General features: G+C 37.0%; 1 pseudogene; it reads right to left on the reverse strand.

The window, feature by feature from the left end:
• Positions 1-11,782: 11,782 nt before the first annotated feature.
• LOC143388256 (synaptotagmin-17 pseudogene) lies at positions 11,783-13,047 on the reverse strand (annotated as a pseudogene).
• Positions 13,048-13,911: the final 864 nt, after the last annotated feature.

Below are 13,911 nucleotides of genomic sequence, written 5' to 3' on the forward strand. Positions count from 1 at the left end.
AACGGGTTTCCCAGATGCCTCAGAAGACCATTGAGTACGAGGTAAAGGTCCATCCATTGACCCTTGGGGAAGAAAGATCAGAGCCCTTGTATGTATTTTTCAGAAGAAATAAACCACTGGTGGACAGGTCAGGGTTCAACAATAACTAGAAAGCAACATTAAAAATGGGTTGCCCAGGGGTTTGGGTCATAGCTCAGTTGTAGAGTGTTTGCCTAGCATGTTTGAGGCACTGGGTTTGATTCTCAGCACCACACCATCTACAATTAAAAATATTTTTTAAAAAATTGGTTGCCCAATACGTAAATCACAATTTATGAAGAGACTTAAGTAAAATAAAGAACTGCCGTGGGTTGATAGAACAGCAAATTAATACGTACTGGTCCTAAACTTTAAGCTATAGACTTGAAGTATGTGTAGGTTGGCTTTTCTTTAGTCTGTATAACCTGACTTCCAATCTTACCAAGACTACAGTCCTATTTAGAATTGGAAATAAGACTCAGTATTTCATATTGGAAATACGTATGCTACATAAAGTTTAAGGCTACTTTTATAATATTTGGGAAAGGAAAACCATAGAGATTTAATTTAAAGATAAAGATTTACACTTCACAGTGTAAAATTTAAAAGAAAAAAACAATACAGGGATCTCCAGGAAAAAAAAATGTTTTCTATTCTAGAACAGATTTTACAGAAAACATTCACTAAGATAAAGTAAGAAATTATCTTCTATATATTGTACAGGCCCAAATTCTATGTTTTCATTAGAATATTCAAAAGGGAAAAAAACCCAAAACCTTGAAGCAGTTTACTATAAAGCAACATGTGAATGCTCACCAAATCCATTTCTAGGCATATCTCTTTGATTAAGAGTAGCAAAAGGAGGTCTCCTAGCTTGCTCTGCTGTCAGTGGAGGGGAACATTCTCCACCACTCACGGGGGATGGACCAAAAGAGCCATTATGGCTCAGTGGACCTAAAGACAACAATGCCGTGTTACTACTTTAAGGCAGCCTTCTCCCTGACACCAACCCCCACACCTCCCGCTTTAGCAAATCATTCAGATTATGTCATAACCAGTACACACAGAAATAAAAAGTAATTTACATACATTCTGCACCAAGAAATAAAATAGCTCCTTTTACAAAGTGCCCCCTACCTCTCCGAGGAGGATTTTGTAAATTTGGCCTCCCCAGCATTGGTTTTACAATCACAGGTTCATCTATCCGCATTGCCATCTTTTGGGTCATTTCCAGTAGTCTTGAATATTGAGAAAGAATGGGCTGAATTATGAAACAGCAATCATAGATAATATCTAGCATAACCTTAAAACACTATAAAACATACAGTAAGATACCAAAAATCACATACTTCTGTCTCAAATTAGCAGCTTCCCTTTTCTCTTCAGCTATAGCTCTTTCTGCAGAACGAGCTTTGAGCTATTAAAGAGAAAATATTCAAATTCAGTTGCAGAGCTTTCTTCTCATGCATAGCAATCTGAAAAAGACAACACATTAAAAAAAATGTTTTTAGGGACTCATTAGAATAGCCTATAATTGTCTGTATTAGATATCAAAGAATTCTGCAACTACAGGACAGTATTAATTACTACCTGGTTTTTAAATGAGCGCTCGGTTTTCTGTAATTCTTCTTTCATCTTTCAATTCTCCGCCTAAGAATTACAACAATTGAATAAAATTTGAAACATTCTGACCATTTTCCCTTTATTCCATCAGCTGTACTTTTAAAGACTTTTATCATACAGAAGAAAAACATTTCTATAGTTATATGAATCCAGTGTGATCAAAACTAATACTACAGGCCAGGTGCAATGTCACAAGCCAGTAATACCAATGATTGGAAACCTGAGGCAGGAGGATTACAAGTTCGAGGTCAGTCTCAGCAATTAAGTGGGAACCTATGCAACTGAGACCCTGTCTCAAAGTAAAAAAAAAAAAAAAAGTCTAAGGATGTAGCTTAGTAGTAAAGCACCAAAAATAAATAAATAAATAAATAAATAAATAAATAAATAAATAAAATAAAAACCTAATACTAATAACTTCTTTATCATTTAATTGCTAGAGATTCTGAATTGATAAATTATAATTTCCTTAACTGTTCATCAATGTGTTCTCAAGTAATTCTGCTAGAAATATCTTCCTCCTTAAAACTTTTTTTCTTTTTTGCAAATTATATCCATAGAAGATTTCCAAGGTCTATCAAATGCCACACTTTTGTGGGTCTTAATATAACACACAGCAAACTGATTTCTTAAAGAATTACTACAACATACAAAACCCCCAGAAATGTTTGCATTGACCAAGTTCCCTATGGTCTTGCACATTGGGTACAAGTAAATTTTTGTTAACATTTTTCATTTGTTAAGTTGAAATTTATTTTTTCTCCTGTGTGAATTGAATGTGTTCATATTCTCTCATTATTTATACTTCCATGCTATTTTCTTCTATCTACATAATGTAAAAAAAAAGATAAAAAAGATTTAAAAAAAAAGCTAACACTAATTCATTAGACATTGACACCCTCCCTTAGAAACTGAACTCACTTGTAATTTTTAACTTCCTGTACAGGGGAAACCACCTTTTCATCTGCAGCTGACAGCTGCTGCTCTTTTTCTAGTCTCTCACATTCTTCTTGACTCAGTTTCCTAAAATAAAGCCAGTTATCAAATCAAAAGTTTCTCTTTGTGAATATCACTTCCCACAATTCTATAAAATGCTTAGGCACATAAAATAGGAATTCAAACATGCAATTTCATAAATCAAACTCTGGCAAATCACTTACATTTTCTAACTTCTCCTCTTAATTCTCTACTTACCAGTAAATAAAATAAATGTGAAAACAACATGTGCCCCAAGGGCAAGTCTCCTTTGTGTAAGATAATAAAAACTCACTTTACTTCAATGTGGAAGATCAGGACTGATCAACCTAACATAATTAAACATATTAGGATAAAGCAGTGGATAACTCTTTTCTCATTTCTGTCATGGGTAGGACACTAAGTATATCTTTGTCATGGAGGAACTCTTTTCTATATCCAAGACTGGTACCATAATAAAGATATAGTCAGTCAAAGAAAAAATCTTCTAGAATATGTCTTTTAGCTATGCAATTAACCACAGAACATTTTTCACACTTTAGATATCTATTTCAAAAGAATTGTAAATTAAGCAAAAAGACAAATCTGAGTTTTGATAATGTCTATCAACCAGAAAAAGAAGCCAAACTGACCCACTATCAGAGTATTATCTACTGACAAGTTTTAACTCTGATCATGAAACTCAAGATGTTCATCTACTGACACAAAGGTAGCCACATTTAATGATTTAAAAATACTATTTTTTGCTATCCTTGTACTACTTTAGCCATAGTTCCAATTCAAAAAATAATTAACTTGAAACTTAATTTTCCATAAATCAGAAGAACTACAGTAAAAGAGGATTACTGATACCAAATCGAAAAAGGGGATTATATATTCTTATATAGCTTCTCATTTAATTCTTCAGCAAGTATTTTATAAGTGGCTATAATATACTAGTTACCTTGTAAGATGCTAAAGAATAAAAGAGCTCACTGTTTCTGGTATAAATGATGCCTAAAGGAATATAATAATTTTCCCCACTGGCTTAAGAAGGAATATGGAGAAAACTGAATCTTGAAGGACAGAGAGAATTTTGTTTCCAATTATCAAAGAGTTAGTCTGAGAGCACTAAGAACAATCAAAACATCTTTATAAGAATATAAAATTGTGTTTGAAGGGATCCAAGCTAAAAAGTCAGTGAAGATATATGTATGTGGCCAAGATCCATTAGAAAAAGGAATCTCAGAATTACAAGTAAGGCTGGCACTTTAAGGTACTTTTCTCCTATTGAAGATAACACAAAGATATGAGTCTGAACCAAGCCTTCATTAAATTCCTGGGCTTAGAGGAAAAAAGAGGCTACCAATAAAGGGACCCTTAGTAAAAGCCCTAGCCTTTGAGTTTAGATTAGAAAGTACTGCACACTTAAGTGATGAACAGGCAAAAAATCCAAAAGGAACAATACTGAAACATTGAAAAGACAAGTCATTTTTGAATTATCTTAATTGCTGACTAAGTTTAAAGTGACAATCTTACTCAAGTAACCTCAACACTTTTCTATAAGAAGATAACTTAGTCTTAGTCCTCAAATTTCATCTATAAATCTATAATTATCACAACAATGTTGGACAATCAAAACTGACCAGGCACTCCATAAGACAAAATTCTGTGAGAAAAAATCCCACATAAAAGGAAACCACCTAATGGGGTTATCCGCACATGTTTTAAAATCACTGTGCTTTATATAGTCAAAAAAGTAAAGTCAAGATTATGAATTTCAGGGCTGGGAATATAGTTTAGTTGGTAGAGTGCTGCCTTGCATGCACAAGGCTCTGGGTTCAAACCCCAGCACCACAAAAGAGGAAAAGAAAAAGATTACGAATTTTGTCAAAGGATTAGAAACTATAAAACCAAGAAATAGTTGGGTGTGGTGACCTACCTACAGTCGAAGATACTCAGGAGGCAGAGGCAGAATTATGAGATTAAAGATAGCTTGGAAAACAGTAAGACCCGAGTCCCTTATGAGAAAGAGCAAGGAGTCTGGGGAGGTAGTTCAATAGTAGAGCACATGGCTCAAGGTCCTGGGTTTGAGCTGTAGTACTGAAATAGGACTGGGGTTGTGGTTCAGTGGTGAAGTACGGGCCCCACATGTGTGGGGCACTGGGATCAGTCCTCAACACCACATAAAATAAATAAAATATTGTGTCAGGCTGGGGATGTGGCTCAAGCGGTAGCGTGCTCGCCTGGCATGCGTGTGGCCCGGGTTCAATCCTCAGCACCCCATGCAAACAAAGATGTTGTGTCTGCCAAAAACTAAAAAATAAATATTAAAATTCTCTTTCTCTCTCTCTTAAAAAAATCCTATAAAAAATAAAATATTGTGTCCATCTACAACTAAAATAATATTTTAAACCCTGAATTTTTTAAAATCCTAAACTCAATGAATGATTTTAGCAGCAGATTTGGGAAGTAAAATAAATCCTAGCGCTTTTAAGACAGGTCAGAAGAAAATATCCAGAAGAAGTAAATCCAGAATGTAGGAGGCAGGGGAAATCAAATTCTAATATGCATTATTATAATCAGAAGAGAGAATGAGGTAAAATCAACATTTAGAAAAAGACTCAAAAATTCAAGAAGTGTTTAATGATCCCAAGCAACATAACTGCAAGAGGAAAAGTGGGTGGGGTGGGGAAAACTACACCTAGGCACTTCCCAATACAACTGTTAAAAAAACAGAGAAAGGACTACAGAAACTAGGGGAGGGATAAGACCAAACAACAATGATAATGGACTCCTTAAAGAAAAAATTTTAAACAGATGGTAATTAATTGGATATTTTTAAATTGCTAAAACTAAGTAACAGTCAAAATTCAGTAGCCAAAAGAAAGATCCTTTAAAAATGGAAACTGGTTTTAACTCTAATCATGAAGTTCATGTCAACCTAATACAGAATATAAAGGTAGCAATATTTAGTGGATAAAATACTATTCTCTGTTTATCCTTGTACTACCTTTGATACACTAATCAAATCTATCATTAAAGGACAATGTTCAAATAGAATAAAAATAATTTCAAATAAGAAACCAACAGTGTAGAATGCAGAACTACAGAAACTTTAAATATTTGTATAAATTGAATGAATGTCTTGTGGAGTTCACAGTATATGAAGTACTAACATATAATGCCACAACAGTTATCTGATTCAGGAGCTACTTAAAGCCCATAAAAAATAGTAAACCTAATAATCTATGTCAGGTTTTTATTAAATCCAGAATATATACCATGGCCTTTAAATAATGAGAAGATGAATAAAATTATAATTATATAATTGTAATTCCATTATAATTTATGATTGCATCAAGCTTATACAGGGAATGAGGAAAATAATTAAAAATATTTAAACTATTAAAAAGATACAAGGAAGAAAAAAAGAACAGGTCATCAAATAGAAAGCAAATTCTTCATAAACCACAGGCACATATTGACATGGATAGACTTATATTTTAGAAAGTCCACTCAAGCGGCTATAGAGAAAACTACTAAGAATTTGAAATAAGTTATATACAAATATAAAAAATGGAGAATAAAGACAGATGATCTAGGTTAGAAACAGAAAAGATGACAGAGGCATGAACTAACATAGTACCTGGGGATGAGTAAAAAGAGTACAAACCACAGACGATGAATGAATGAATTTTGGAGGAGTTGAGAAAAATAGTGCTACAATTTAATTGCTTTACAAAGAAAATTAATTGCCATTTAGGTCATTCAGATTAGTAGTAGGGACAGAGAAAACAAGTGTTCTTTTTATAAAAAAGTGATAAAATGAGAAATGTTTCTTTGAAACAGGCCAGGAATTTAGAACTGGCCTGAACAAAAATTTGAGATTCTAAAAAGGTCGCTTGGAGATCACAGAATTTTAGAAAAGTTAATGGAAAGGTTTCAATATTTAATGCATTAATTAGGCAACAGAAGTCAAAATACCTAAAAATAGTTAGGTCTGTAAGAAGGTCTGTCTTTGCTTTAAAAGATATATATATATATATGCCAAAGAGTAAAATCAGGTGAAAACAAATAAAATCTGACACAACCAATTTTTAGAGAATTCAAGTATTTTTGTGGATTAAAAAATTCAAATGAACTTTCAAAAAATAACTAGCTCCACACTAAGAAGATTAATATATAAATATATACTACAAACAAGTACTTCTGTAATCATAACTCCTAAGGTCCTTGCCACAGTTCAATTTTGTGTGACCATCTGAGATATTCAAGTCCAAAATTTGTACCATCAATAAGTAAATATTATTCCTTTTTGAAGTTTTTATTCTACTAAAACATGTCATTCCAAATCACTCAGTATTTTTAAAGGTCCAGAGTTAGAGATACAAGTTCAAAACATTAGAATTACATAACTGATCACAATGAAAGGTAATTAAAATAAATAGGGGGATCATAGAAAGGGTCTAGAACTTTGAGAGATATTTCCACATCAGTGACTGTTAATACCATTTTACCACTTCCTGCCTTCATATGAATTTGACAATTGATTACTATGTCCTCACAGCCTTAGTTTATGGTTCCAACTACCTCAGGACTCTTAAGACTGACGATGGAAAGAAAAATGCAACTTATAGGAAACAAAACACAAAGGAAAAAAGACAAATCTCTACTTATTACAACTAGAAGAAATTGTAAATAATCTTAAGAAAAGATAAAATTATCAATTAGTTCACACAGTGATAATAATAACAAACAATGAAAATCTTACTTTTGTAGTGCCATCTCATTTTTCTGGTAGAGTTCATTTAAAATCTCCACTTTCTGCCTTAGAGTTTTGCATTCCTCTTCCAGTCCAACTTTAGAAGACTGTAGTGAATTGCAGTCACCTTCTAATTTCTTTATTTGGTCTGTAAAGGATAAAACAGCTTATCTCTATATGTGTACAAGGACTTAAGAACTTGTTTGAGGGAGTAGTGCCAAGAAAAGTAAGAAGCATGAAAGCAAGAAGCCATTCTTTATCTTTCCAATAAAATTTTAAGTCTTTCCAACATGGCAATTTCTTCTCAAGAAGAACCCACCTTCTAGATTACATTTTGTGGACATCGAGGCTCTTAGATTAAGTTGTAAAAGTTTTAGATCCTCTTCAACTACTGATATTGTAGTTTGTGTCTAAAAATTGCAAAAAGAGAGGTATTCTTAAAAGTGAGGCACAGGAAGAATTCACAGGCACTATGGGACTCTTACAAAAAACTATACCCAAGAGACATCCATCATCTGCTTAATTTGATCTTTGATGTTCTCATTCTGATCACCTAAAAAACAAAAGACTTTAGCTTTTTCTTTCCTTACTTTTAACTCTATATTCTCCTAACTTCCCCAAACTAAATAATTATTGTATTCAAACACCAGAAGAAAAAAAAACAATTAAATAATTAAACTGATTAGACTAATGACTTTTAAGAGAATTGCAAGCTTAGATTTAAAAAAAGAGAGAGAGAGGTGAATTTCAGGCTGGGGTTGTGACTCAGTGGTAGAGTGCTCACCTAGCATGTGTGAGGCACTGAGTTTGATCCTGAGCATAAAAATAAATAAAAGTACTGTGTCTGTCTTAAAAACAAAACAAAAAAAAAGGTGAATTTCTAGTTTGCACAACTAAAATGTTATCCATGCTATTCTTGTAAGATGAAAGCTTTTCTTCTCTCTCAGATATATCTTCACCTGGGCAAGTAAGTGTCTTATTTAGAAAGATTCAATCCTCTATGTTCTCCCTGAATCTACTACCAGGTGTCGTTTGAAATACTTGCTATGTAAGCAATATCCAACTTGGGAGAAAACAACTGGAAATATTTTCCTCATCAGTAAACACTGTTACACTCCCTCTCTCTAGCTTTCTGATAGTCTCTAGCCTCTGTTCTCACAGCCTTAGTTTATGTTTCCAACTACCTCCGGACTCTTAAGACTGACAGTGGACCTTAAAACCACAGAGCCATAGAGATGATGAGTATCAAAATCAACTATCATCTGCATAAGTTAAGAAATAAATTTCTCTTACTGTACAATGTTCAATACTTAGAGGTACAGGATGTGACTATTGTAGCTGCAGTGTACTTACTAGTTTTCAATGGGATAGAAAAAGTCAGTGTTCTTCACATGCCTATTGCTACATTATACCCCAGCAACCCACCTCTGCCAATGCAACAGACATATCTATAGATCCAGTGATATGTGTCTACAACCCTGAAGCTTAAGAAGAAAATCAGCCAGCTGAAAAGTGGCATCTGTATAAATACTTAATTAAAGACAGGAAAGCAAAAAAAAAGGATTCAACCTCCCTAAGACTGATCTTACCTGCTACCTCTCCGTTGGTTAATTCATCTGACTCATCTTCTCTATTTTGATCCTCAGATTCAGATTCACATTGTAACTGATTCAACTGTGTGATATAATTAGTCAAAGCCTAGAAAAGAAGCAAAAGGTTGGAAGACTCTCGATTTTAATTCAGAAGATTTCAGGAGAATTAATGAGATGAAACATGTATTTGGAGTATAAACTTACATTAATAGTATCATCTTTGTGATTAAGAGCTACAAGTAAATCTTTCTGGAACTTCTCAAATGATTTGATTTGTTCACTGAGCTCAGCGTGTGATGCACTCCAGTCTTTGACTTCCTGCTCCAACTGAAAAGTCAAAACACATGAATTCCTATGGGTTAGGGAGGGGTTTCTGCACTGGATACATCAGGACTACAAGACTTAGACAAAGAAATAGAGAACCATACTCCTCCGTGGCCTGCCTCAATCAAGGGGGTTGAGAACTTGGTCAAGGAAGAGGGCAGAGTGGCCCCAACTCTAACAGCTGCAGTAAGAACATCAGAGCTCTCAGGAAGTTGATCCTGTTTATTGCATTCCCCAGAAAATTGCTGCCAATTCAAATAATTTACCTCCAGCAGGAATGGCTGGGCACATTTGACTGTCTCCTAAATTTAGACTCCTTATCATGCAATCTTCCCTTGGCCGGTGAATCAGTAACTACTCAAAAGAGGATCATAAAATACTTAATTTTCTGGTTTAAAAAGTTTCTTTGAGTCTATGCAAGTTAATAACTGATTGACATTTTAAGAAAATACACATGTACTAGATAAAAATCAGGATGAATAAAGTTTATTACATTTGAACAACCATTTTAATTGACTTTGCACTGAAAAAATACACATTTAGTATAGCTTTCACTGGACAGACTATCAGGAGGTACATCTTCAGGTTTTCTGTCCATTTCCTTTTCTTTCAATGTCTGTTCCTCAATTTCCCTTTGGTTTTCATTTTCATTCTGTTTAAGTTTGAGCAACGGCAGAGAGGACAAGACAGAAAGAAAATCTGTCATCTTAAAAACAGCATATCATTCTTCTATACTGGTATGATGTGAAAAAGAAAGTGCTTAAAATAATATTTAACTACAATTTATCAAGAGATCAGCAGTATCAAAAAAAGGATAAAACATTCAAGTGTAGAGATGAAAAATGTTTTAATGGCTTCAAACTAATATACTCTATATTGTGTGGCAATAAGGGTTGTCAATAAAGGTTGCTCCTTGGTAGAACAACAGTTTCTCCTACAGCAATGCCAGATTCAAATTATCTTAAACAGAAAGCAAGGCATTTTGACTCCACCTACCTTACATCTAAGTGATCACCAATATGTTAAGCTTAGTAACTATAAAAATACGTCTCCCACCAACAATAAAGACAAACAAATCCTACTGCATTGTTGATCTACTGTTCCTAAATGCACCAAAGTCAATACTACCTGTGTTTGTGTACTGCTGCTGCGCAGCTCACAACACAGCTTCTCTCTTCCAGCTAAAGACAGCTGCTTTAGTGCTTCCAACTCCTCTAAAAGCACCCTTTCTCTTTCTGAAACCAGGTTTTTGTTATTTAATGAGGATCTCTAAATAAGAAAAGAGGTCATGGAAGAATATTGATTGTGATAGAGGTAAAAAGCAGAAACATTAAGCAGATTTCTTTTAACCCTTTGGGACCAAGAGACCTTGGTTCTACCTTATGATTCATATTTCATTATTAGGGATTAAAAGGCACATATGAAGTTCAATGCAAAATTTGCAACTTTAGAAAAAAAGTTATATAAACTTAAATATTCAGGAATTTGTATAGTTCGAGTAATATTTTCTCTGTCAATTTTTGCATTGAAATTTTAGAAGAATAAATTCACAAAATGCAATGAAGAAAAGCAAAACTGATTTTTCAAATGATATATTTTATTCTCAAATATCAATTTTCCTATTATTTTATATTTAAAAAATACACGTTTTAGTTTTCAAAATTAAATTCAATAAATTTGTTTTCATAAGAACTTTCATGTAAATATTTCTTGCTTTTCTGCAATAATTTTGTGAGTATATTTTATATAGCAGTTGACAAGAATATAGCTCCCAAATACCATGAGATATTTAAATTTAGAAAAGAATGTTTTATAATTTTTTTAATGCTCTTGAAAAACAATTTTTAAAAACAGGGAGCACTCAGGACTTCTCCTAACCGTGCTGAGTGGGGGATAGAGGTTGGAGGTCACCAAACAAGAATGGGTTCCAGACTCCCCTTCCCTGAGGGCATCAGATCTAAAACAGGATACAATTATGAGACTGTTTTAGGCTCCATTTGTTTTTCTCTTCCAGGGGCAAAGCATTCTCTCCTTCTCCCTCTGTCCAAAGCTTGAGGATATCAATGAATAACACACCTAGTAAATGGGTATGGGTTTTATATCCTTGGGAGAGGACTTTGATTTTGTTTTTTTTTTTTATTCAGGGGCACTCTCCCACTGAGCCCCATCCCCAGCCCTATTCTGTATTTTATTTAGAGACAGGGTCTCACTGAGTTGCTTAGCAGCTTGCTGAGGCTGGCTTTGAACTCGCCATCCTCCTGCCTCAGCCTCGCAAGCCACTGGGATGACAGGCATGCACCACCACGCCTGGCAGGAAAGGGGTTTTAAGAAAGGAAATCTTAAGGACTCTCATGTGCTCTTGCTGGAAGAGCAAGTTGGTTCGACTTTTGGGATGTCTGTTCAAAATAAAAGCATCCTAACTTGAGTCCCAACACATTCCTTTATAGGACTATTATCCCACAGAATTTTCTGCACAAATGCACATACAAGTATACTTTACACAGACGGGTTAGTCAAAGTTGAGTCTCCAAGCTGGATCCGGTCCACCACCTGTGAACACGAGGCTGGCATTTTTCCAGTTCTTCTTGTTAATTCTATTAACAATTCTATTTGAAGCTAAAGGACTCATTGTAGAAAGGATCAATGGTGCCTCTTAAGAAGGATGTCTTCTTGGTTTTCACGAGCTTGAGTCCGTGCACCAGCTGGATTTTCACAAATGGGTCTGAGCCTTGGCTCACATTGGTCTGAAGAAGCTGCTTGGCTCGAATGATGTCCACATTCAGTCTCCCGGCACTCGGGAGGTAGTTCAGAGACAGGAGCAGCTCCCCCAGCTCCACTTCATTCTGAGAGCTGGGGATCAGCGCCTTCCACCAGTGCCCGCCCTTCACCAGGTCCACCTCGCACAGGGGCACGGACACCTTCCCGATGACGTAGTGGCGGGAGAACTTGTCAAAGTCCACCACGGTCAGGATCAGGGTCCTCCTCTGGGCCTCCAGTAAGGGGATCTCGAAGGTGTAGCGCTCCTGGAACACCGGCTTCTGCCTCTTGCGCTTGACGGCGGTCTGCTTGGAGTTCTTCTGGTCTGGCAGCAGGCAGATTTTGACATAGGGGTTGGAGTGCGCCAGGTCCTGGCGCGCGCCGTAGTGGGAGATGGGGGGGCGGCAGGTCCCGGGCCTCGATGACGCGCACCGTCAGGTGGTTGTGCAGCAGGTCGTACTGCGTGCTGAAGTGCAGCATGCCCAGCTCGTCCGTCAGCGAGTCCACGTCGTCGCTGCTCGAGTCCAGGGAGTAGAGGCGGGGCTCGAACTTCCTGAAGTAGTCGTCGGGGGTGTAGGTCCGGCGCAGCACCGACGGCTGGATGGGCTCTTTCTTGGCGCTGAGGACGCCAAACTCAATGGGTTTGATGTTGATGAGCGGGGAGCTGGGGCGCCGCGACTCCAGACTGGAAATCCTCCGCATCAGGCTGTATGTGGACTTGGATGTGTCTGAGGAAGAGCGTCTCCCATCCGGGGAGTTGGTCCGGGGAGTGAGGGGGACGTCGCTGGCTGTGTGGACAGAGTCACCATCCTTCTAGCTGCTCCGGCTGGCCATCAGCCAGGGAGGAGTCTGCCCGGGGAAAGGCCCCAGGATTTCCACTTCATCCTCACTTGACTGGCAGCAGCTGGACTCCTAGCACTTCTGACAGCAGTGCTGGCAGCTCCATCTACACATCAACAGATCAGAGATTCTAGAAAGAAAACCCTCGTTCAGTGGTTCCAGCTGGATGTACGCCATCTTCGCCCGGGCGCACACACTCCAGCCCGGGCATGGCGCAGCCACCACCACTTTGCCCTCGCCGACAGGGGCGGGGGGAGAAAGAAAGGGGTAAAGGAAGGAGAAGGCAGCCGGTGGCCCCAGACGTGACTGGCGTGGCTGATGAGCGGCGCCCGCCCCTCTGACGGCCGCCCTGTCCTTGCCTCCCCTGCGTTCTGGCTCCTGGAGTCCGGCCGCCTCCCCAGATCGCAGAGCTCGGCACCCGGGGCCCCCGCCGCGGCCTCCCTGGCTGTCCAGCGCTCCCCCCAGGCGCTTCCAGGCTGGAGTAAGGCCGGGCCGCCTGGGAGGGAGCCCGGGGCAGCCGCGGACTGCAGCGACATCATTTGTCTAGAAGCATCCATGCTTGATGTCAACATCTTACCATGAATCTTTGATAGAAAAAAACACAAGCAAAAACTCAATCATAACATATTTTGTGGAAATTAGTCAGCATTGATACTTTAACTGAATATGAAAACAATTCTATTAACAACATAAAGCATCTGAGTATTAGCTTTAGTAATAAACAAAAGCATAAATCACTTTTTTTTAAAAATTATTTTTTAGTTGTAGATGAACATAATACCTTTTTTCATTTATTTTATGTGATGCTGAGGATCGAACCTAGTGCCTCACCCATGCAAGGCAAGTGCTCTACCACTGAGCTACAACCCCAGTCCATAAATCACTTTTTTAAAAAAATATTTTTCTTATTTATAATTCCAAAACAACATGAAGTTTATTTATTACCACCATATATGTTATTTTCCAAAAGGAAACAGCTACTTACAAGATAGTTTAGCTAAAATCTAATTCTAACAGAGAAAAACAAAATACTCAAGATTC

The sequence above is a fragment of the Callospermophilus lateralis genome, unplaced genomic scaffold, assembly GCF_048772815.1.
Source record: "Callospermophilus lateralis isolate mCalLat2 unplaced genomic scaffold, mCalLat2.hap1 Scaffold_2027, whole genome shotgun sequence".
Classification (NCBI taxonomy): domain Eukaryota; kingdom Metazoa; phylum Chordata; class Mammalia; order Rodentia; family Sciuridae; genus Callospermophilus; species Callospermophilus lateralis.